At 36.8% G+C, this 27,101-nt stretch overlaps 1 pseudogene; it reads left to right on the plus strand.

The window, feature by feature from the left end:
* The first annotated feature begins 2,330 nt into the window (after positions 1-2,330).
* Positions 2,331-5,197, plus strand: LOC145610325 (leucine-rich repeat extensin-like protein 4 pseudogene; annotated as a pseudogene).
* Positions 5,198-27,101: the final 21,904 nt, after the last annotated feature.

Raw genomic sequence — 27,101 nt, forward strand, 5'->3', positions numbered from 1 at the left:
AATAAAGTAAAAAAAATAATAAAATAAAAAAAACACACACACAAATACTTATTAGAAAAAATGTTGAAGATATAATAAATACTTGTGAGGGGAATTAAGGGGAGCGTGGCAAAGGCAACGTTAGGAGAAAGGTTAATCATGTGAATTCAGGAGACGTTACTAATACTGGCAATTCATTGACTCTACTGAGCTCCTCTCTTTTGACAATTGGCGCCTGTATTCTCCCAATTCTATCCATTGTTTTTTTTTTAATTATCTTTTCTTTTTAACGGGCAAATCATCCCTTAAATGAGCTGATATATATGTTATTTGTGTACCCTTTGTTACTTGTTAGTGCAACGGTGATTGGAGTTGCAACTAATAAGGAGGATCGTATGTTCAATTCCCCGCAGAAACAATTCAGAAGGGATTAATGTCTAGTCACTATGAACTGCTCCAAATTCAAATTAGCCCAAATGGTAAATATGGTAGGAACACGCACACACTTTTTTTTTTTTTTTAAATGTAAATCATTCATTTCTAATTGTTTGACCTCATTCCACACTGATGAGAGGGTTTATTCTTTGTCCTTAGCTGGTTTAGTAAGGAAAGTTTTGACGAAAGATGAGTTATTTTGACCGATACATAAGATTGAAACATTATCTATTATGAATTTTGGTAAAGAGCTAATTGTGAACTTGTGATCAACCCTCTGGTTCACCCTTTGATTTAAAAAAAGTTATCTAAGATTTTAATTTAGTTGATCATCCAATTGATAAATTTATTTTACATTTTACAAAACTCCATATATATGTCTCTAGTTCACTTCGTACAAAAAAAAAAAAAAAAAAAAAAAAAAAAAAAAAAAAAAAAAAACAAAAAAAAAAACCCTAATATTGCCAACTAGCCAAAAATACAAGAATAAGTTCCTTTTGATAATGCATGAAACGCAACATTTTGACAATATATACTACTACAATGAAAATGAAATTTCAATGCTGAGAAATATTTTATAACGTGGTCGTTATCATTAGTAGACAAAGACTTCACTAATAAAAATGATTATGATGATAATTACTGAAGCAAACAGAGTGATACATGTATTATTACAAACAAACTCTGAGCCTCAATTCTAGGAATAAAAGTATAAAACTCTTTAGACGCGTAAATTAAATAAAATTTGGCACTTGTACAAGAATTCAGAAGAAAAAAAAATAAACCAACCTAAAAAAAAAAAACTTTTTCTGAAAATGCTAACCAGCTAATTTCTTGTTGGACAAAGGTTTATTAGTTCTTGGAATGTTTCATTACCATCTCCGCTAGTTAGTAGAGATAAGACTAACAAACTTGTATTATTGGCAATCATAATTCTAACAAATTCTCTATAATCATGTGATTAGTTTATTTAAGAACATTTCATTACATGTTTGACTTGTTATTACTATTATTAAGGATGATCAGAAATTACTATTCAACTTTCAACTCTACACTTTTTCCTAATAAATTTTTTTCTTCATTTTTTCTAGCATCTAAACGTGAATATTTCAGCCTTTGCATGCAATTATATGATTGGACAGTTTTTCATGACCATTTAGTTTTAGGGGGCCTAACTACATGAATCTTCTAACTTATTTCATGGAGCAAGCATTTCTAACCACAATTTTTGTAAAACAAAAACAAATAATGTTCTTTTAGAAAATAAAACTTGGCTAGACAGATATTTACAAAAATGACGAGCATAGTTAACTTATCCTTGCAAATGATGAAACCGATAATAAATTTGTAAAGATTATATGGATAGACTGAATTATCATAAAAATGCCACCTTTCTAAAAATTAAATTCTTCTCTTCTCCTTTCGGTTGGAAGGGGATTAGAGTTATGATTAGATTTTGTCTTAATATCTAGGTAGCTCAAGTTCATAATTCTACTAAAACATTTAAGTAATGCACTCATAATTCTACCTAATCAAATTTATCTAATTAAATTAAATGAAAAGGAACAATATTTTGTCTTCCTTCGGTTGGTCCAATATTATTTTATAATCTCATATTCCATACACCCTTAACTTCCAAGAGCTTTGAATACCAAAACCAAAGCTAAAGAAGAAAAGAATAAAGTCGCCAACCTTATACTATAAATAAATATATAATACTTAATAATTAATTTAATTAGATATCAATGAAGTACCCTAAAAAAAACTACTCCCCCTAACAAACACGTCCTTAATTTTTTTTTTTTTTTTAAAAAAAAAAGAAAATTCAAGTGGGCTTTGAGCTGTGATTTAGCTGGCCCTTGATGTAATATTTTCTCTCTCATCCTCACTAAATATACACATACAACTCTCCTCACATTTCATACACTACCTACATTACATAGAAACCCCCAAATTTTCCCTACATTAATAAAAAGGAAAATTCATTACTTGAATACACAAAAACAAAAACCCTTCTCTTCTTCTTCACCTCACACTCCTAAATCAAAATCTCCTCTCTTTTTTTTTTTCTCTCCCCTGTTTCTCTCACTAGAACAAGAAAACAAACAAGAACAACCCACATTATTTTTTTCAGATCTCCATTGTTCATCACCAAAACCAAAATCAGTGAGAGAATTTGAGAGCAGCTCACTCTCTTTTACAATTTTGATTTTATAAATTTATTTCTGGGTTGTTTTATAGATGTCTCATATGAGATGATGAAGAAGACAACCCATATTTCAAACCCTTTGTTACTTTGTTCTTCATATTTTGTTATCCTTCTAAATATTTTTTCTTTGCTATCGGACACCTCCTCGGCTTTCATCGGACATGGGAGGCTCAGCGAGGCGGAGGTGAGGTACATTAGCCGACGGCAGCTTCTGTATTACAAGGATGAGTTTGGCGACAGGGGTGAGAAGGTTAGCGTCCCGCCTAACCTGAGTTTCGCAAACCCAAGGTTGAGGGACGCCTACATTGCTCTTCAAGCATGGAAACAAGCCATCCTATCTGACCCATTTAACTACACGGCTAATTGGGTTGGATCCGATGTGTGTCATTACACGGGTGTTTTCTGTGCTCCGTCACCTGATGATCACAACATTGTGACGGTTGCGGGTATTGATTTAAACCACGCGGACATCGCTGGGTACCTCCCGGAGGAGCTGGGTCTCCTCCGTGACTTAGCGTTGTTTCACATCAACTCGAACCGATTCTGCGGGACTGTCCCGCAGAGGTTCCGCAACATGAGATTGTTGCACGAGATAGATCTGAGTAATAACCGCTTTGCTGGGAAGTTTCCGAGAGTTTTGCTATCTTTGCCCAGCTTGAAGTATCTGGATCTAAGGTTTAACGAGTTTGAAGGGACTGTCCCACGAGAGTTGTTTGATAAAGATCTTGATGCTATTTTTATCAACCATAATCGGTTCCAGTTCCAGCTTCCGGATAACTTTGGGAACTCGCCGGTGTCAGTCATTGTTTTGGCGAACAACAAGTTTCATGGGTGTGTGCCTGAGAGCTTGGTTCACATGGAGAATTTGAATGAGATTATTATGATGAATAATGGGTTTAGATCTTGCTTGCCGAGAGACATGGGTTTGCTGCAAAATCTTACGGTTTTTGATGTGAGTTTTAATGAGTTGATGGGTTCATTGCCGGAGTCGATTGGTCAGATTACCACCTTGGAGCAGCTCGATGTGGCGCATAACATGTTCTCAGGGTACATTCCGGCTAGTATTTGTAAGTTGCCCAACTTGCAAAACTTTACTTACTCTTACAACTTCTTTACTGGCGAGCCGCCGGCTTGCTTGCGGCTGCCTTCGACTAGTGATAGACGGAATTGCATCCCGAAACGCCCCGTGCAACGCTCTGCCTCTCAGTGCAGAGCGTTCTTATCAAAACACATTGATTGTAGCTCATTTGGGTGTTCTTCTTCTTCACCTTCTACTCCTACTACTCCAATTCCTACTCCATCTTATCCTTCACCACCTGTTGTGGTTTATCCTTCACCGCCTCTTATCTCGTCTCCCCCACCTCCCGTATTTTCGCCCCCACCTCCACCACCTCCCGTCTACTCCCCACCACCGCCTCCACCTTCTCCACCACCGCCTTCACCTCCACCACCTCCTCCGCCAGTTTACTCACCACCTCCACCACCACCTTCACCCCCTCCGCCATCACCTCCACCACCCCCACCACCTTCACCCCCACCTCCATCACCACCACCACCACCACCCCCAGTCTACTCACCGCCACCACCACCACCCTCCCCACCACCACCTTCACCCCCACCTCCATCGCCTTCACCGCCACCGCCTTATCTATACAATTCACCGCCCCCGCCCCCGCCTTACGTTGAACTCCCACCCCCTCCAGCACCATCATCACCGCCGCCTTGTCCCGAACACCCACCCCCATTTATGCCACACCCTTCGCCGCCTTATGTATATGTATCACCACCCCCACCTTCGCCGCCACCCGCACCAACCTATGAAGGTCCATTGCCACCCATCTTTGGATTGCCATATGCTTCACCTCCACCCCCACCTTTCTATTGATTCTTTTGTTGAGATGAAAATTCAAATTCTCTTTCCTCTAACTTCCCCTCTCTTGTTCAAAATCATGATCACATTCTTAGCTACTACCATTATTACTATTACTAAAACTATCATCATCATATTTTACCATTTCGCTTCTTCAATTGGTGTTTTCTTTTGGGCAAAAAAAAAGTTGTTGTAAGCTTGTATCATAGCTTATATAGTCGTCTTGTATCAACGGTGATGACAACGACGGCGACAAAGGCGAGAAGTCAACAAAGAAGTGAAAAACAAAGAGGAGGAAGAAGTCTATATTCCACAAAATTCATTCATAAATTGTTATGGATAATCTGAGTTTGTCAAATAAAATTTGGTGCAGCGGAAGTTCAAAAAAAGAACCAAAAAAATCTCCAAAAAAAACAAAAAAAAAAATTAGAAATTGCAGGGAAAAGTGTATGTATAGGCTTTTGTTATGCAAAAATTGAGGAAACAACCATAAATGTGGATGGATTAAGGGGAAAATTTGCAGCTAATAACACTTATCCCTGGTGTTGCTGCTGCTGCTATGTGGGTTTGTTATTAATTTCTTTTTTTTTTTCTATTTTTAATTTATGATCATACCTTTTTTTTTAATTTCATTTTGATTCTCCATTTATAGTATAATTTTGGAACAATTTTTACTTTGTATTCATTTTTCAGAATTCATATCACTTTTGTCTCTCTTTTCTTTCATTTGTTAATTTTTGTTCTATATAGTTCTTCTGAAATTGGATTGTTAATATAAAATGGGTATATATGTGATTGCTATGAATACAGAAGAATCGGTTGATTATGGTTTACTCATGTATGCATGATATTCTGCAGAATTTTGCAACTTTAGTTTATTGTTATAGTGCTACATTGTCAACCAGAAATTGAGCACAAAATTGGGTGCTCCATTTTAGTCCAAGAACTAAAGTCTACATCAAATTCCCAAGATTGGGAATCCACATGGGGTTGGTTATTTGTTGATCCAATTCTTTTCAACAACTTGGTTCAATCTACTTTGCTCTAGGATTAGGACATTTGAGTACATTACATACTCTGCTAGTAGTTTACAGCTCTTCGTGTTCGCGACTATATTTTTATTCAATTCATTTTATCGAGTGATTGCGATATGATTTAGGTGAATGATTAAGGGGGGAGTAACATGAAGGGTGTTACTAGTAGTATAGAATTGTGATCTGGTGATCCATAATTTTCGACCGAGGCGACAGAAATATAAGTAAGAAATGTAATACTTAATCTTATAAACATATACTAGTAGTTCTGTAATAGAGTCAGAGGTTTCTAGGTTAATTAATTAGATTAGTGTCACGAGATCCCACCATTATTTGTTCAAATTTCAAACTTGCAGTGAGTAGATTGTTGGCCTTAACACTTCTTGCTTCAACTATACACTTTAAACACCTCCTTGAATTTCGGGAAATTATGACCCCTAGAAAAGATACAGAGAACTATGGTGCACATTTTTATAAGAAATCTTGCCATTTTTAATCCTCTTTTCAAAGGGTTAATTATTCTTTAAATCTTCTTTTTAAAATGGTTTATCTCTAACAGTTATGAGTTGGGTTTGAAATTATTTACAGATTGAAACTTAATTATACGAGTAATTAACTTCTTGTACTTTGTCTATATTGAACTGAAATTATTTTTACTTATTTTTTGACAAATTTTTTACTTGCTTTTACGAGTAACTTGTTATACTTTGCCAATAAGAAAACAAATATTCTTAAAAAAGTCCTTTATTTACTCAATGCTTTTGAATGTTAATGAAAGTGTGAATCTTGTTTTTACATCAAGATGTATTGATTATTAAAGTAGGAGATGAAATAACGTGAAAGAGTTCACAAGTGGAGGTGTAAAAAGTCATTGCTTTCATGTTTTGTTGTGCTCTTTAGGAGAGCATTATAAGGGATGGCTAGGTAGTGAAGGGGGAAAAGCACAGTATAGTAGTACCAAGAAATATAAATAAAGCATTTGGTTTTCAACAATTTACCGACAATAGGGGATGGGAATTTGAGAACTTAACATTTTTCTTTTTTTCTTTTTGGGTAGGCTCATTGACGTCTTCTATTTGACACTTGTCATCAATCAGTTAAAGAATAACAAACTAGTCCTTAAAAAATTACACAAATGGTTAGGTAAATTATTTGTGTTTACAGAGTACAAAATACGGAGTATTGTATATTACTTGTATTTTATAGCTTCGTGTTACTTGTATTTTATAGCTTTGTGCAAAGATAACTTATTAAGTTCCTCTTCTGTACACCTTATCTTCACTTATTTAAGGAAAAATAAGATCAACGTTAATAAGTTCAGGAAAAATGAGTTTAGATAAGTTGTGATAAGGGCAACTCAAGTTCAATTTATGACTAAAATAAGTTCTAATAAGAGCTAATAAGTTCAGATAAGTAAAAATCAGGTGAATAAAACGCATACTAATTTGTGTGTATTTCGCAAATTATAACCTACACTTGATTAAAAATGTTGATCTAATCACCATAGCCTACTTCAAGATTAAAAGGTGAAATCTTCACCAATTATATCATTCCATAAGTCCCTTATAATCGAGTGTAATTCTCTTAAGTCTTAAGTGTATTATGTTGTAGTTTCAACCTTAAAATTAATTACCACTTATTTACTGAAAATTATTATCTATACATTATACAAATGTTGAAATGTACCAATACAACAAAAGCAAGTTCTATGATTAAAATTTGAGAGGGTTGTTAATATGAGAGCCTAACAAGCTAAGACATAAAATAAATAATGACCATGATTTATGTCAATGGAAAAAAATGGCCGTTAAAAATGGAGCGGGCAAACGGCGCACCACCTTATCCCTCGTGCAACTGATGATCTCTTTGAATAAGTCACTGCTGACCCACCACTAATTAAGGGGCAGTTGGATTTGCCATTCACTATTTCTACTTCTACTATTTTGCATGTGACCTCAAAATTACTCCTTCAAATGTCTTTTTCTTTGCAAGAAAAATATTACTCTATATACGGATCGGAGTAAGAATTATACGGAGTACTAAACAACGATTATGTCATATTACGTGATTATGTGTTATGCAATCCTCTCACAATCTCGGATTAATAAAGGAATTTTAAGGAATTTAACCCAAAAAAAATCGATTTTGAAATAATTTAATTAGTTAACATAAACTCTTTTTTTTTTTTTTTTTTTTTTTTTTTTTTTTTTTGACAAGGGAAGTTAACATATAACTTGATTGTGACCATTATGTAAGATATTATTTGCATTTCATTTTCCTAAATCTTTCTTACAAAGTTTGTGTAAAGTTGCGCTAACGGTTCTAAGCCGGCATTGGCCAGAAAATTTTGCCTAAAAAAACAAAGATAATAACGTATTATTATCTGATTTAATTTTCTTTTTGAAAGAAACGCATTAGATAACTGAAACCACATGCATTTTTAATTTGCAGGTGTCGCTTTTTCACATACAAGAATTGATAAGATAATAGGCTTTTTATTTTATTTTCCAAATGAGATTGAACATGACTTTGTTATCATTTCTAATCATTTGTCTGTATTTGATGTTAACGATCTCCGATGTGAACCTTCCTTTACACAGGATGATACGATAGTCATCTTATTAGTTGGTAGAAAAAAGTTTCACAAAGCTAAGTTTCATATGTGATCCGTCAAGGGTTACTTTATCAAGGGTAAGGGCATGTTCACATTTACTTAATTTCAGTTCAGTTCAGTTCAGCTCCAATCAGTTCAGTTCAGTTCAGCTCCAATCAGTTCAGTTCAGTTCAGTTCAATTTAGCTCTTAATTTCTCTCTCTCATAAAATATTCATTTCAGCTCAATTCAGTTCAGTTCAGTTCAGTTCAGTTCAGCTCCAATCAGTTCAGTTCAGTTCAGCTCAGCTTAGTTCAGTAAATGTGAACAGGCCCTTACTCGATTAAGGGTTACTTGTTTAAGAATTACTCAATGAGTAATAAAGGGTTATCGGTCAGGGTTACTTGATTGGTAAGGGGGTACTCCTCAATTGGGGATTACTCGGTCAGTCAGGGGTTACTCGATCGATAAGGTGTTACTCAGTCAATCGGGGTTACTTGATCGGTCAAGGGTTAGGGTATGTTCTCGTTGATTGAACCGAGTTGAGCTGAACTGAATATTTTATAAGAGAAGGAAATTAGGAGCTGAACTGAACTGATCTGATTTTATTAGAGCTGAGCTGAACTGAACTGAAAATAATTGTATGAGAACAGGCCCTTACTCGGTCAAAGGTTACTTGATCGGGAGTTACCCGATAAATATTTTGATGTGTATCAGCTGGCCACACGATGTGACCAATTACATAACAAACGCACTAATATCTCCAAAGTACCCAAAACCCTACGTATTTGCATATTTTTCCCACTTTCCACCTCTTTATTACTCAAAAAATAATAACAAAAAAAAAAAAAAAATCTTGCTAAGAGTTGACCGATACACCAATTGAATGTGAAGAACCGTACAATGAGTTTAAAGATGAAATGAAGGTTGACCGATATGAAGTAGCACAAAATGTCCATGATTTAATTCAGTTGTTCTTGTACTTACTCAAGGTTAAATGCAACCTCATTGAGTAAACGAATCCTAGGAGTTAATAAAAATCTTCAATGATGTTGGTTATGCTCACAAATAAATGATTCAAAACCATGTAAAATAAGTACTACCTCCGTTACATATTATTTGCAACGATTAGACATTTTTCCTCTCTACTTTATGTCAAATCGTTGCAAATAAGTGTAACGGAGGTAGTAGTACTGTAGTACTACTTTTTGCATTATTATTACTCTATCTTGAATTCTTGATTATCACCAAATCTGTGATTTGCTTACGGATCAAATGTTGGAGTAAATGTGAATATTATGTATGTATGTATTTCACAAATTTACGGAGAAAAATGAAGCAAGAAACTTATATACAACGCAAAATAATGGCTACTTATTAATTGGTTTTTAGGTTAAACATCATCACCCTTGCTACTTAGTCGTCTTTGATTTTGGGATCCTGTTGAAGTCTTGTTTTCGAGTTTTCTTTTGAAAATAGTAGCTAATTTTCCATTAGTAGCCTCCCTTGAACATTTTCGCATAGACAAAAAAACCCATCTGTCTAGTTTACAAAAAACTAAACGAAAGAAAGGGGCCCTAAAAACATAGCTTACCACATGGGTTGTTAGGATTATTTCTCAACTTAATACTCCGTATTTTAATATCATAGAGTATATATGATGATGTTTGTATGTATAACTATACCTTATAATATATGAATATATGATGCATATATGTATACAATAAAGTTTGTTTTTCGTATATTATAATTTGACTTTTTTTTTGTTCCAACGCATCACATAAAAATTGATTACTACTACTGTATATCATTGATACTGTGTATTCATGTAACGTAGCTACTTTCATACATTAAATTTGTAGGCTCATCTTACAGCCTGTGAGTGTGAGTTAGTTCGAATAATTTAATGCTCTCTTTTTGTAATTGGTGATGCTCTTGCTATTGACGTCAACTTATGTTTGGTCATGTACTAACCACTTTTTTTATTCATCACTTTGCATTTACCTTTTTCCATTTACTATTCATATTTTTGAACCGTATCTATCTTATCTATTTTACCCTATACCTCACATTTACTACTGGTAATAACTGTTATGCCTTGAATTTGTTTTTTTGGGCATCATGCACCAAGGTGATTTGCAGTCTCTGAAGAAGTAAAGCACCTGTGAATAAGTAAATAAAGCATATGTGAGAACGTTTCATACTTTATTATTAATACTCAGTATCTAATTTGTATGATCTTTTAATTTGAAGAGATATTTACCGTAGTCGTGATATAATGCACTTAATAGTGAATAATTGTGCGACAATATTATTCAAAAACTAACTGTAATTTCTCAATAGAGAAAGGGTAGTGTATACTCTCTCTTTCTCATAATATATCAAGTTGAAAATGCTTATGAGATAATAAACATCTTTATTATGGTTAATGAATTTTAAGCTCCATAAAAGGTCAAGGATGATAAAAAAAATGTAAGACTATTGTACAAGTAGTAAAATGATATAGACAACCTTAAAAGCTCACTCTCTATGTACAAGGAACTAATAAAAGTAGAAAATAACTTAAATATAACATTTATCACATCGATTTAAGCATGTTTATTTTTTTTTTTTTTTTTTTTTTTTTTTTTTTTTTTATATATATATATATTCCCAAACTATTACCAATCTAAGAAAGACATTGAAATGCTTATTTGCATTGACTATGTATATCATTACCCTAAAAAAAATACTGATAGTTTGTATAGCTCGCGCTATAAAATAACTTAATTGTTAGATAATATGTTAATATTATCTCGTAAATATTCTGTAAAATATATCTTGTGTATTTTAGGTTATTCTCATGATTAGGTTATTTATATATATTAGGTTGTGTATTTTAGGTTACTTTTATTCCCGTAGTGAAACCGGCGACTATTCGTACTGTTTTGAGTATTGCTATGGGTAGGGACTGGCCTATTCATCAGCTTGATGTTAAAAATGCGTTTCTTCATGGTGATCTCAAAGAAACTGTTTATATGCATCAACCACCGGGATTTGTAGATCCCAAAGCTCCCACTTATGTTTGTCGGCTCAATAGATCTCTTTACGGTCTCAAACAAGCCCCACGGGCTTGGTATCAACGGTTTGCTAATTATCTGATGCAGATTGGTTTTGTTTGCGGTAAAAGTGATAATTCCCTCTTTATTTTGCGACATGGTGCTAATGTTGCATATCTCTTGCTCTATGTTGATGACATTGTGCTTACAGCTTCCTCAGAACAACTCAAGAGTGATATTATTGCTCTCCTCAAGTCTGAATTCTCCATGACTGATTTAGGGAAGTTGAGTTACTTTTTGGGTATTTCTGTCACCCGAACGAAGGACTCTATGATTCTTTGTCAGAGTAAGTACGCAGAGGAAATTATTCACAAGGCTAAGATGGACAATTGCAAACCGGTTGTTACTCCTGTCGATACTAAGTCGAAGCTTAGTGCTCATGACGGTGAGCCAGTGCAGGATCCCTCTCTCTACAGGAGCCTTGCAGGTGCGCTTCAGTACCTCACTTTCACAAGACCTGACATTGCTTATGCCGTTCAGCAGGTTTGTCTATTCATGCATGCTCCTAGGGAACCTCACTTTAACGCTCTTAAGCGTATTATCAGATATATAAAAGGCACTTCTGATCATGGACTACATTTATACCGTTCTGCGCCTACGAGACTTATTTCTTATACAAATGCCGATTGGGGCGGCTGCTCGGACACTCGACGATCCACTTCAGGGTATTGTGTTTATTTGGGTGATAATCTGGTCTCATGGTCTGCAAAACGACAAGCTACATTGTCCAAATCAAGTGCCGAAGCAGAATATAGAGGTGTCGCTAATGTTGTTTCTGAATTATGTTGGCTTCGAAATTTACTACTCGAGTTACATTGCCCTATTAGACGGGCATCCTTGGTTTACTGTGATAATATTTCTGCCGTATACTTATCCTCTAATCCGGTACAACACCAACGTACCAAACACATTGAGATGGACATACATTTTGTACGTGACAAGGTTGCTCTTGGTCAGATCAAGGTTTTACATGTTCCGTCCTCATATCAGTACGCAGATATTTTCACGAAAGGTTTACCTCGCCAACTGTTCTTAGATTTCAGAGACAGTCTCAGCATTCGACCTCCTCCCGCTTCGACTGCGGGGGTGTGTTAGATAATATGTTAATATTATCTCGTAAATATTCTGTAAAATATATCTTGTGTATTTTAGGTTATTCTCATGATTAGGTTGTAAACCCTATATATATTGATTTAATGAGAAAGCCTCCTCCAAGGAGAATTACACCATTCTACATTAATGAATATTCTTTATTAGAAGATTAAAGAGCCATGAACTCGAGGCATCAAATTAAGCATAAATATTTATATAATGTCATTATGTCAACTTTTCCCATTGAGTATTACCACATCATTCTTCAATTTTGTTGCTAGAATTATGAAGACAACGTTGTCAACCGTAGAGTGTGCTTCTAGAAATGTGCAACTTATTTATTTGCTAGACTAGTTTCATACTCCCATACCAAGGCTAGAGTCATAGTTTCCACTTTCCTTAAAATAGTCTATACGACTAGACCCACCAAATCTACCAAGTTGTTACGTATTGTATTATTCAACATGCATTCAAGTTTTAGCATAGCATAAAATATTACGCTATCAACCAACCATTCATATATTTCGATCAAATTATATGAATTTTGCGAACTCCAAAACAACTACCTAAGTTAGCTACGAGTAGCTCACATGCAGGACAAAAAATACCTATGATTTAGCTCATTAATCTTCTAATTGGGGTGTTAAATAATGTTAATCAAACTATTTAGACTTGTAGGAATAAGGAATGTCAATGGCCGGTTGTGAAAAATAGAGGCCAATGCATACATTATACGTTATTGCATGCATAATTGCTACATAAGTACATAGAAATTAGATTAATAATAGTAGCATAATCTATAATGTGAACAAGAATATTTTAAGTGTCTAATTGAGTCCAAATTTATTTAATTAGTGATCAAGCATGCATGGATTGGTTATTATAGTAGTTTAGAGATATCATAAGTCAAAGAAGACTATTAGGGGACTTGAATTAAGGGGTGGATTGAAGCGAATATTCCAATGTCATTAAGTGATTGGTATTTTGAGTTTTTGGATTTTCCCATTCAAAGAGGGTGACAAGAATTTTCGACCGTTTATTGGAATAAGTTTAATTTATAACTTGTTAGAAACAGTGTTCATTTCTGTGATAATGCTAATGCATCCAAATATCTCTTTTTCATAATATTTTTTAGTGTCATCAATACTAATAAGAAAAAGCTTTAATTTTTGCTTGTCAAATTACACTTATATGTTGTTGATTATTATATGGAACGCAAATGTGAAACTTTCCATTATACCCCCCCCTCTCCAATGCAATTACATTGAATTATATTCCATTTCCTCCACCAATATAAGAAAAACCTTTTATTTAACGATTTTTTTTAGACTAACATTGTTCAAACAGAAAAAATAATTAGCAACAGAGGAAGTATCACTTATAATTAGCAATTACAAAGTAGATTTCAGAAAAGACAAATTTATACATACACATTTGAGTATATGACATATTCTCCAAAACTTGTCTAATTCTCTCAAATGGGTATTTTAGATGAAAAAAAAAGTAAAAAAGTTAGAAATTGTCCTGAAATGTTATAATGGTCCTACAAATAGAGAGCAATTTCGATAATGCCCCTCCAATGTTTAGTCAACTCTAAGGTGAGTTTCTAAGGTGTGATTAATTAGTGAAAGTTACCTAAATAAATTAAATGACTACCTATTTATAAGGGTAATAATGTACAATAGTCAATACTATAGTGGATTTAAGGTCGTCATTGCACTATTGTATCCTATCTTGAAGTTTATATAATTTGAGCATCTTGCAATATTATTGGTTGGTTGTTGGTAAAAGGTGAGATTAGCAATTTTGCATTGCTTTGTTTAAGTTGGATTAGTATTAATAATACGTAAAAAGTGCGGAGGTAAGGGCTTAATTTGCGGAGTCCACATGGCCCACCTTTACTACGTCTTTCGGTCATCCTCATATTCGTATTCGCCATTTCCGTGTATGTCATCATATTTTGCATGTAACGGTGTAAATGAAATGTGTACGATAGCTAAATTTATTAAATTTGAATTAAACTTATTAGATGGTAGTCTGATTAGAACTTATTGAACCTGATTGATCATTATAAAGGTGATGATAATGCATTAATGCATCCTAATGTCATATACTATTTTCCTTATATTCACTATTTTAAAAAAGTCCAGATTACATAAATTTAGGAAAAATAAGTTTTGATAAGGATTATCCAAGCTTAAATTATAGCTAATGATGTACTTTATTAATCTAAATTTTAATTATTTAAATTATCTAAATTTATGTAAATTATCTTAATTATTTAAACTTATTTGAATTTGTTAGACCTTATCTTAACTTGGGTAAATTAAAATCAAGTGAATAGCTAGAACATACTATGATTGGAGCTGAACTGAACTGAACTGAACTGATTGGAGCTGAACTGAATATTTTATGGGAGAAGGAAATTAGGAGCTGAATTGAACTGAATATTTTATGGGAGAAGGAAATTAGGAGCTGAATTGAAATGAACTGAACTGAACTGATTGAAGCTGAATTGAATTGAACTGAAATTAAGCTGAAGTGAACATGCCCTAAATCATCCAAAAGGGCCAAACTGCATGAATACTAACTTTATATATAAAAAATAATGTCTGTATAAAAATTGCTAATATGAATTTTATATTGATCTCAAATTCTCAACCTACCCTAGAAGAGGATAAAGTATTGCAGATTAAAATATACCACGTATGAATTTTATACTTGTATTTGTTTGATTGTAATAAATAAATATAATAGATTAAAATCATAGACATTCTATCTTAACACGATTAACACTTGAAGTATCTGAATTTATTGCACTTCTTAAATCTTATTTATATGAAGTATGAATGATATAAGCATATCATAAAATTCACACACGTAATGCTTAAAATATACTCCAAGTCTATGATTTATCGTAACTTCTTTGGAAAACAGCATAATTTGTTTAACATTCAGTGATTCATGACTCACTCAGTCATTTGTTCACCTCTTGAGCGGCATTAAAAATTTGTCAAGAGGATGTGATGCCATTTCGGATCATATAATTGCCAAATTAAATTTTCACTATTGACACAAGAGATCGATACATACTTACATATAAAAGCCGCCCTCTACGGCACATTTTCACTTGATTACATTAATATACATTATGACAAATCCAATAACTGAATAACTTGGTAGGGATGACCGCATATTGTTCGATTCCCCATAACAATAATTAGGAGGGGACTGGAACCTAACCACTCATAACTGCGCCCTAAATCCGGATTAGCCCAAAGAGTATATAGGGTGTACACAAAGAAAAAAAAAATCACAGTGAATTAAAACTCCAGGTTGGACAAAGCTCAAGGTTCTATTTGAATCTGCTACATTTTAGGCTTTCGGCAGCTTGTTTTGGGCTGGAAATCGCTAGAGCACAAAATATTATCCATGATTTTTGAGTAATTTTAGAGGTTACAGGTCCTGGTGGCAAAAAGTGTTGAGATCCTAGGAGATACATCTCAAGGTCATATAATGCCGTTTGGAACCATATATGATCATTATATGTTGTCATAAATGACTGTGGTGTACGTAGCTTGAATTTATGAAATCAGTGCACGTTGTAATCGGGTAAATTGACTGTTTAAAAGCATATTGGTTAGTTTTATCCACCCAAATGGGCTCCCGGAAGATGTTATGGTCCATGGTAATAATCTCGGCAATTGTTATTTTCGGCCCACAAAAAGTCAAAAATTATCAAAATTGAAGGCTATCATCCACGCTTTTTGAGGAATTTTGGAGGTTACGGGGCCCGGTGGCGAAAACTGTGGAGATCTGAGGGGATACATCTCAAGGTTATATAAAGTCGTTTGGAACCATATATGACCATTATATATTGTCATAAATGTCCGTGGTGTAGCTTGATTTTATGAAATCGATCAGTGCAATTTGTAATCGGGTAAATTGACTGTTTCAAGGCATATTGGATGGTTTTATCCACCCGAATGGGTTCCCGAAGGATATTAGGGTCCATGGTAATCATATCGGCAAATTTTCGGCCTTAAAAAACTCAGATTTTGTAATAATTAAAGGCTATTATCCACGTTTTTTAAGGAATTTTGGATGTTTCGGGATCCGATATCGGAAAGTCTTGAGGTGCTAAGGGATAAATCTCAGGGTCATATAATGTGGTTTGGAACTATATAAGACCATTATATGTTGCCATAAATATCCGTGGTGTAGCTTGATTTTATGAAATCAGTGCAAATTGTAATCAGGTAAATTCACTGTTTAAAGGCATATTGGATGGTTTTATCCACCCAAATGGGCTCCCGGAGGGTATTAAGGACCATGGTAAACATCTCGACAATTTTTACTTTCGGGCGATAAAAGGTCAAAAAATTCCAAAATTGAAGGCTATTATCCACGCTTTTTGAGGCATTTTAGAGGTTACGGGACCCGGTAGCGAAAAGTGTTGAAATCCTAGGGGATACATCTCAAAGTCATAAAATGCCGTTTGGAACCATATATGACCATTATATGCTGTCATAATTGTCCGTGGTGTAGCTTGATTTTGTGAAATCGGTGCAAGTTATAATCGGGTAAATTAACTTTTTTAAGACATATTGGATGGTTTTATCCACACAAATGGACTCCTGGAGGGTGTTAGGGTCCATGGTAATTATCTCGACAATTGTTATTTTGGCCCAAAAAAGTAAAAATTGTCAAAATTGAAGGCTATTATCTACGTTTTTTGAGGAATTTTGGAGGTTACAGACCTGGTGGCGAAAAGTGTTGAGATTCTAGTGGATACATCTCAAGGTCATATAATGCCGTTTGGAGCCATAAATGACCATTATATATTGTTATAAATGTCTGTGGTGTAGCTTGATTTTATGAAATCAGTGTAAGTTGTAATCGTGTAATTTGACTTTTTAAAGGCATATTGGATGGTTTTATCCTCCCAAAGGATATTAGGGTCCATGGTAATCATCTCGGCAGTTGTAATTCCGGCCAAAAAAAAGTTAAAAATTGTCAAAATTGAAGGCTATTATCCACGCTTTTTTAGGAATTTTGGAGGTTTTGGGACCGAGTATCAGAAAGTCTTGAGGTGTTAGGGGATACATCTCGGGGTCATATAATGTTGTTTGGAACCATATATGACCAATGTTGTCATAAATGTCCGTGGTGTAGCTTGATTTCATGAAATCAATGCAAATTGTAATCGGATTAATTAACTATTTAAAGGCATATTGGAAGATTTTGTTCACTAAAATGGGCTCCCGGGGGGTGTTGGGGACCATGGTAATCATCTAGACAATTTTGATTTTCGGACGAAAAAGGTCAAAAATTCCAAAATTAAAGGCTATTATCCACGTTTTTTGAGGAATTTTGAAGGTTACGGGGCCCGATGGTGAAAAGTGTTGAGATCCTGTGGATACATCTCAAGGTCATATAGTGTCGTTTCGAACCATATATGACCATTATATGTTGTCAAAAATGTCCAAAGTAGGTTTTAATTCACGAAATCGGTGCAAGTTGCGAACGGGTAAATTGACTGTTTAAAGGCATTTTGGATGGTTTTATCCACCCAAATGGGCTCCCGGAGGATATTAGGGATCATGGTAAATATCTCGCCAATTTTTATTTTCGGGAGAAAAGAGGTCAAAATATTCCAAAATTGAAGGCAATTATCCACGATTTTTGAGGAATTTCGGAGGTTTCGGGGCCTGGTGGCGAAAAGTGTTGAGATCCTAGGGGACACATCTCAAGGTCATATAATGTCTTTTGGAACCATATATGACCATTACATGTTGTCTTAAATGTCCGTGGTGTAGCTTTATTTTATGAAATTAGTGCAAGTTGTAATCGGGTAAAATGACTGTTTAAAGACATATTGGATGGGTTTATCCACCCAAATGGGCTCTCGGAGCATATTAGGGACCATGGTAAACATCTCGGCAATTTTAATTTACGGGCGAAAAAAGGTCAAAAAATTCCAAAATTAAAGGCTATTATCCACGTTTTTTGAGGAATTTCGGAGGTTTCGGGGCTTAGTGGCGAAAAGTGTTGAGATCATAGGGGATACATATCAAGGTCATATAATGTCTTTTGGAACCATATATGACCATTATATGTTGTCTTAAATGTCCGTGGTGTAGCTTGATTTTATGAAATCAGTGCAAGTTGTAATTGGGTAAATTGACTGTTTAAAGGCATATTGGAAAGTTTTATCCTCACAAATGGGCTCTTGGAGGGTATTAGGTTCCATGGTTATCATCTCGGTAGTTGTTATTTTTGGTCGAAAAAGTCAAAAATTGTCAAAATTGAAGGCTATTATCCACGCTTTTTGAGGAATTTTGGAGTTTTCGGGACCTGGTATCGAAAAGTCTTGAAATGCTAGGGGATACATCTCGGGGTCATATAATGACGTTTGGAACCCTATATGACCATCATATGTTGTCATAAATGTCCGTGGTGTAACTTGTTTTTATGAAATCAATGCAAGTTGTAATCGGTCAAATTGATCGTTTAAAGGCATATTGGATGGTTTTATCCACCCAAATGGCTTCCGGAGGATATTAAGGACCATGGTGAAAATCTCGGCAATTTTTATTTACGACCGAAAAAAGGTTAAAAAATTCTGATATGTCTATTTTATATAGTATTTTACCCCCGTCCCTTGGTCATAATTAGTAGTGTTTTTGGCTCTTTAGAGCCACTTTTATTACTAATATGTGTTTTCTAGTGTTTTCGTAGTTTTGGTTGAGTTTTGTAAGAAATTGCACCTTTGGAGCATTTTCCCGGGATTTTATGGAGCAACTACGAGCATTGGAGGAGCACGACCATCTTTCGTAGCCCAAGATCGGTTAGAGTAATCAAGCCGGTGAATAAGGGCTCGACTTGTGTGAAGACGATGCATTTGGACCGAATGATTTAAGCCCCAAAGAGGATATTTGGTTTGGGCCAAGTTACGAGCCCAAACGAGGAGTCCAAGCGGCCCAAGGGTGTCCGCGCGATGATCCGCCCGATGATCCGCCCGATCAAAAAGGCGCGCCCGATCGGGCAAAGAAGACTTATATCGCAGCAGCCCTTCGTCCGATCAAAAAGGCGCGCCCGATCGGGCGGTGCCTCGCCCGATCGGGCGCGTGTTTTTGGAGGACGTTTTAAGCGTCGTTTAATTTGTTTTAACTTAGGATTTTCTAGCTTAGTATAAATACGTTTTTGTTAAGCGAATTTAGGGGGGGAATTCTTTTCTTCCTTCCCTTACTCTCTCTTTTCTCTCTCTAACTTTTCTCTTTCTCTCTTCTCTTAAACTCTTAGTATTATTTTCTCTCTCTACAACTCTTGTTCCTTTTAACTTTGGTAACGATTTCTTCTCTTTTAATCTCAGTTATTTATTTTATTTCTTTACTCTATCATGACTACTTTTATTGCTTCGTTTAGTTTAGATTTAATTATGTCCGAGTAGTTTAATTCTAGGGTTTATGGGGATCCGTAATTAATATGAAGGGATAATTTGTTATTGTTGATTATTGATATTGCATGATAATTTCTTATTGAATTGTTTTAATTCTTTACAATTAGATTATGAATCGAGCAGATGTAATTTGATTGTAAAAGTATAGCAATATTGAATTGATGAATCGAGCAGATGTTAATTTGATATTAAAGGCTATTTTCAATAGGAACTTAGATCTAGTAAATTGCGAGAGCCTGTTAGATCTATGTTGATTAATAAATTGCGAGAGCCTGTTAATCATGTTATTTGTGCAATGTTGATTATTAATTGTCATGTTTTATCCCAGAATATTAATTATTGGTGAACCTGTGACCCTAGGCCTTCTTATTATTGTTTTTCTCCCTGAACTTGATCTCCGTAGTTTAATTCCTTTTTACAATAACAATATTGGTTACCTTGATAATTTAGATTATAATAATTAGTTAGGAATAGAAAGACTTGTTTCCCTGTGGATTCGACCCTACTTCCCTATCTATATTTAGGTAGTGGTTTTAGGAATTACTTTTGATTAGGGGATACGACTTTACCCTGTCAAATTCCAAAATTGAAGGCTATTAATCACGTTTTTTGAGAAATTTCGGAGGTTTTGGGGCCTGGTGGCGAAAAGTGTTGAGATCCTAGGGGATACATCTCAAGGTCATATAATGTCTTTTGGAACCATATATGACCATTATATGTTATCATAAATATCCGTGATGTAGTTTGATCTTATGAAATCAGTGCAAGTTGTAATTGGGTAAATTGACTGTTTAAAGACATATTGGAAGGTTTTATCCACCCAAATGGGCACTCGGAGGGTATTAGATTCCATGGTTCTCGGCAATTGTTATTTCCAGCCAAAAAAAGTCAAAAATTGTCAAAATTGAAGGCTATTATCCACGCTTTTTTAGGAATTTTGGAGGTTTCGGGACCCGGTGTCGAAAAGTTTTGAGATGCTAGGGGATACATCTCGGGGTCATATAATGACGTTTGGAACCATATATAACCATTATATGTTGTCATAAATATCCGTGGTGCAGCGTGTTTTTATGAAATCAATGCAAGTTGTAATCGGGTAAATTGACTGTTTAAAGGCATATTGGATGGTTTTATCCACCCAAATGGGCTCCCGGAGGTTATTAGGGACCATAGTAAAAAAAACTCGGCAATTTTTATTTCCAAGCGAAGAAAGGTCAAAAAATTATAGAATTGAAGGCTAATGGGCCAAGATTATAAGCTGCTCCTTCTTCAATTTAGCCCAGATGTAAAGGATGGCCTGTTAAAAAGTAATTTAAGACCCAAATTTAAAATGGGCTTAAAGATCTTTTTAGTAGTAGTTTATTTTTCAATTCTCCAATTTTTGCAATATGTTTCGATATATCTTATTTTCTTCTTGATAAGAGTATTTAATTAACATGCAACGAAGGGTCATGTTTAGGATTTATAGGATCGTGTTATTATATAATACGGAGTAAGAGCCAAGGCTTGGTGCATTGATTTGGACTTGTGTATTAGGAATTTAATACTCATTGGTTCATTGAGCAAAACTCTCCAAGTTCCGCCATTGGGTACATGTCAACCTCTTGGGCCGGACCACCTATCTTAGACATAGGCGCTAGGGGTGTCCATTATTTGGATAAAAATCGAAATCCAATCCAATCAAAACCGAATTATCAATTCGGATTGGATCCAAACTTTAAATCGGATCGGATCGGATTGAATTTTTTTGAAAATTCGGATATTCGGATCGGATCGGATTGACCTTGCTCGGATCCAAAATATCGAAATAACCGAATTATGAAAGCGTTATTTTACAAAAAAAATATTGTTAATACTAATCATGTTAAACTATGTTCGTGATTATAATAATATTAATAATGTATTCTATGTTTTCAACACTTGTATAAATCATGTACTATTATACTTTCAAGAATTGAATTTTATTATTGCAATTTTATTTTTGTAATTGCATTAGACCCAAAAAATTTAGCAATGTATTTTAATTTGGATTTTCGGATTGGATCCAAATAACCGAATTATAATTCGGATTGGATCGGATCGGATTTGGTAAGTAATTCGGATCGGATTGGATTTGAAAACTAAAAACCGAAATTTAGTTCGGATCGGATTGGATTTGGGCAAAATCCAAACCGAAAACCGAATGGACATTACAGAATTTCTAAACCACCTAATAACCTTAATGAAATGTAACCTAATTGAAGCTGATCGAACCCGTATAAGGTCCCTCTTTTTGGTTCTATAAGAGAAAATTAGTCCTATGGACTAAGCGTATTAAAATTTACATGACTCGCGGAACTGAAAATCGAATAAAAGATAACTCCATGCCTTCTTGAGATGCCTATTGCCTATAGCAAGATTACCATAATAAATAATACCTTAGTTTCTCAATTCACGGAACAAACTCTCTATTACATTTTATTATTATTACTATTTAATAAATCCTACAATAATATTAAAGCAATTTTTCCATAAAAGGAAATAACCTAGCCCAACTCAATTAAGGAGGGAAGTTTGCATCTAGAGAAAACGAAGTTGGTGATGTTGCCCTAGCACTAAAATTTCATCCCAATAATATAATATAGTACATACTTTTCATATGATTGTTGGATGTGCTTTAATAATAGCTCCTAATAGTGCTTGTTATGGCCAACTTATCGTCACCAACAAATTCCAAGTAGCCTACATTAGAATCACAAGAGCTATGTATTATTTTTCCTTTTCCTATCTTAACCCCCTTTTTTTAATCAAGATAATGAATAGCTACCGTACGCATTCTTTTCTCAAAAATAACGTAGTTGACTTGATCTTGATGCCCTTTTTAGTCCATATAACGCATAAAGTCATGACCGACATGACGCATATTGTAGGTTTGATCTCAACCAGTAATATAACATACGTTACATGTGTGCTAGCTAGCTAGATAAGACTAGAGTAATACCACAATGAATTCTTATACATACGCGACTTTTAATTTCCTAGTCCCGAAACAATAATTTGTTATAATAATTAACAACCCATATGTGAATTGAGAGTACTTGTCATAAGACTAGTGGACTATTTCTCCGATATAACAAATTATCTTAACTAGGATGGTATATGCATATTGGTCTAGCTTTCATTGTAGAGATGTAGAGTATGTGGTCAATATCTCCTCTGACATATAATGTGTTTATTTTAGCACAACAAAGATTTATCATTACTGTTAAATGCGTCTGTTTCGGGTAAAAACAATGGGACCCTGCCGAAGGTCCACTAAGGTGGAGAAGACTGGATTCGATCCAAGTAACGATGGACCGAAGATTTCCTGCACAGCAAACACACGTAAACTAGCCTCGGGGGTGTTGCCGAGGAAGGCCCCTCCGATGCTAAAGTTAGTACGATGTGTAGAGAGAAAGCTATGCAAGAGAATTAATTGCTTGAGGCTTTATGTGTTGTCCTTTACAAACGTAATATTGATGGCTTTTATACCTTGGCATATATGGGAGAAATGGGCTTGGGCCCAATTGACTTGCCTTGTGGACTGATCTTGACTTTAGCATTATTTGGAGAGTTGAACCTTGACCTTGGGCTTTTAATTGGATCATTTAATGACTTGGCCCAATTGGACTAAATTGGACCCAAACAACTTGCCCCCCAGACCCGATTTGGAAGAATGACGGGTCGGGTTTAATTAACCAGAAAAAAGGAGGGAAGTAAATGATTTAATTAATCTAAAAAGATTTAAATTTAAACCGCCATTAGTGAGATAACGGCTGTTGGGTGGATAATTTGTGGAAGTTGGACGGATAATGGGTAGTTAATCATTGGGACGTGTGTTTAACGGTTACTTAGTGAGGTATTTAAGAAGAAATTAAAAGCGCGGCCCCTTAAATTCCATTTCTGGAGATAAAACTAAAGAGGCGCACTATCTCTCCTCACTTCTTCACAAACACGAGCCCGAATTTCTCGAGAGAACTCAAGAATCCGCATCAAAACTTCGTTGATTCCCCGAGCATTAAGCTTAGAAACTGAAATTCGTCGCTCCGAACTCATAGATCGGCAAATTCCGCTTCAAAATAAGGTAATTTCCTTCGATTTTTGTTTAATTTTCTTCGAATTTGAACTCCTTCCCCCTTTTCCTTCGACTTTTTCTTCAAAAACCGACAATGGTGAGAGGAGTTAGAGGCAGAGCCCGTCCTCCAAGAAGGGCAAGGCAATTCCCCGATCCCAGGAATAGGACTGGGACCTGGAACGGACAAGAAGTGGGGTCTGACCCTGCTGAAGGAATTAGGGCGACCCCAATTTCATCGGCGCCTCCTGAAGGAACGGAGGAGCCGAGCGTCTCTGGGCAGGACGAAGTAGTTCCCGCTCAACTTTGGGATGTCCTTCCTGGATTTCAGGAGTGGCAGGACGCCGAAGTAGCTTCAGCCATGATAAAGAACCGTCCCTACCATTGGTGGGTACAGCACGCCGAGGTGTATCGGTTTGCTGAACAAATAGAGCTGCACTACGGTATAATGGAAGCTGATGGGTATTGGTGCAGAATGCCCGTTGCATCTGATAGAATCCATCGTCCGCCCCCGGGGTATGTGGGGGTGTACACAAGACAGCTTCAGTATGGGCTGAGGTTTCCTCTGGACACATTTGTCCGAGACTTGCTGATCCACTACAGGGTCTCCCTGTGCCAGCTAACTCCCGTCAGCATCCGAAGGGTGATGACGTACTTGTGGGTCTGCAAGTTTTTCAGATATGTACCGAACCTCCACTGCTTCAAAAAGCTTCATCGGCTAATGCCAAACATTCAAAGTGGGCACGGTAATCATGGTCCTGGGTGGTACCGAATTGAGTCTCGGCCTCAGTATTTAACCATGTGGCCGAATGATTCCTCAGATAAGGAATGGAGGGGTCAATGGATCTAGGTTAGGGCGCCCACAGATCCTGCCCATCCTTACGTCTTCAGCGCTCCCAGGTATCTATCTGAGCCTGACCCTGAGATGGGAAGCCTGGGCCCTCCCGAAGATAGAGGCCCAGATCTGCACCTTAACCAGCAAAATATTTTCGGCCGAATGCTGAACCCTGGGGGTGCTGGAGGCCGAATGAAGTATATCCCGGAGACTTGGCTCTCGGATAACCACTATATTTTCCAAGAGCACATGCTAGCAGCTGTCGGCCTCAGCCGAAAGTTCAGGGATGGTAAGCTTCTTCGGCTGGGGCCGAGGCCTTTATTATTTATTCTTAGCAAGAATTTTGTTTTGCACTTTCCTGCTGAGCCGGTCCAGCATTTTTATTTTGCCGAACTGACCTTTGCTCTTTTCTTATGCTCAGAGCGGAACGAGACAAACGTCGGCATCGACTACAATCGTCTCGGCGTCAACCAAGAGCGACTTATTATCGATCGGGCCCCCGCTATCACCGATTCAAAGCACAGGGAGGTCCATCTAGATCAGCATCATCTCCAAATCGAGGCTGTTGCCCTTTATCAGAGGCAGAAGCCTTGGTGGAAGAAGAGAGATCCTTGGCTTCAACTGCTAGCTGAGGAGCTTGAAGCCGCCCGTACAGCCGAGGAGGTTGCACGGGCTATTGAAGCTTGTGAAGGAGGAGAAGGGTCCTCCAGGGCTGCTGAAGAAAAAGCAGCAGCGAGGGCGGCTGAAGAAGAGGACGAGGCTTTGCTGGAGACCTCGGTGAGTTACACTTAACTTTTTTGCTTTGAAATCTCTTTTCGTTTTTTTTTTTTTTTTTTTTTTTTTTTTTTTTTTTTGTACTCACACTCTTCCTGCCCCCCCTGTTTTTTGCAGTCTGCAGGGAGCAAAAGGCAGAGAGAAGGTAAAGCCCCTGTTCGTCCTGAAGATCAAATCCAGGAAGACTCCGAAGAATCGGATATGGATGAACAACCCCTTCAGAAAAGGAGGAGACGGATGGCCATCATCGGCCCTCATGACTTCCAAATGGGGCCGAGGCCGGCCGGCATCAGCATCCGAGAGCCCGGCGAAGGCGGCGAATTGCCGAGGGTTCCCCCACTACCACCACAATCTCCACCGAAGACCCCTTCCCCACCTCCTGAGATGGAGGTGAACCGAAAGACTCCTGATCCCAAGGGAGGGGTCCTAGCCGAGGGAATGGTAGATAGTGCCGAAGGGCACAATGCTGAGAGTGCTGAGAAGCCCGCTGCTGAGGGTTTCTCAGCTGATATTGCTAGAGAGGTTGAGGCTTTCGTTCTCAACCCCGAAGAGGAAGCAGAGGTCGTTGTCATCGACTCTGCTGAGAAGGAAGAGAAGACTGCTGAAGAAGGAGAAGTTGAACCTCCAAGGGTTCATGAAGCTCCTGAGTCTTCCTTCCCCTCCTTCCAGACGCTGCACTCTGGAGAGATGGGGTTCTCGGCCTCCCGAATTCCAATTCCAGATCACATCTGGGACGTCATATGGGGCCAGAACCGAGAAGGTGCAGAAGCCTACTTCGGCAATTTTGCTGGAATTTCCGAAGTAGACAGGGCAAGGGCCTGGTCGCTGAAGGCCACTGCTGGGATGGGTGAATCCAGCAGATCTGTCCCAGACCCTGTAAGGACGAATCAACTGCTGATGATGCAGGTAAATCCTTACTCTTGTTTCTATTTTTCTGTTCAGCTCTTCAGCCCCAAGTTATTATGTTGTTTGTTGTTTTTTTTTTTTTTTTTACTGAGTTGTGCCTCTGCTTTCAGTTTGTGCACAATCAGACTCTCACTGTAGAGCTGATAGACACCCTACAAGATAGGGTGGACGAGGCCGAGCATGCCCAGAAGGTGGCTGTTGAAGAGCTAAAGCTTGCTCAGATGAGGCAGGCAGCAGCTGAAGAAAAGCAGAGGGAAGGGGAGGAATACGAAAAGAAGGCTGCTGAAGCCCTCCAGACCTTCTGCACTGCTATGGAGAGGGAGGTTTTCCCCCCACTAATAGAAGGGGAGAACTTTCTCCGAGATCACATGGGAGTGGACGTTACCAAATTCAAGGCTGCTATCGAAAGCCGAATCAAGGATGGAGCTACTGCACAGGCTGAGGTGCAGCAGAAATTGGAAGCTTCAGAAGCCAGTAGGATGGCTGCTGAAGAACAGCTCCAAGCCCAAAACGTCCAACTCTCAGAGGCTGTTGCTGCTGCCGAAGCTGAGAGAGCGAAGCTGAGAGAGGCTGAGGATCAGCTAAGGGTCAAAAATGACGAGCTGACTCAACTGAAGGCTGATGCTTCAGAGGTTCAGCAAGAGCTGAACAAGCAGAAGGGTGCCTCTTCCAAGCTCGCTGAAGAGCTAAATCAATCCAGGAAAAACTTGGAGGAGGTACAGAAG

The sequence above is a fragment of the Chenopodium album genome, chromosome 24 (genome assembly GCF_948465745.1).
Source record: "Chenopodium album chromosome 24, dcCheAlbu1.1, whole genome shotgun sequence".
NCBI classification, from domain to species: domain Eukaryota; kingdom Viridiplantae; phylum Streptophyta; class Magnoliopsida; order Caryophyllales; family Amaranthaceae; genus Chenopodium; species Chenopodium album.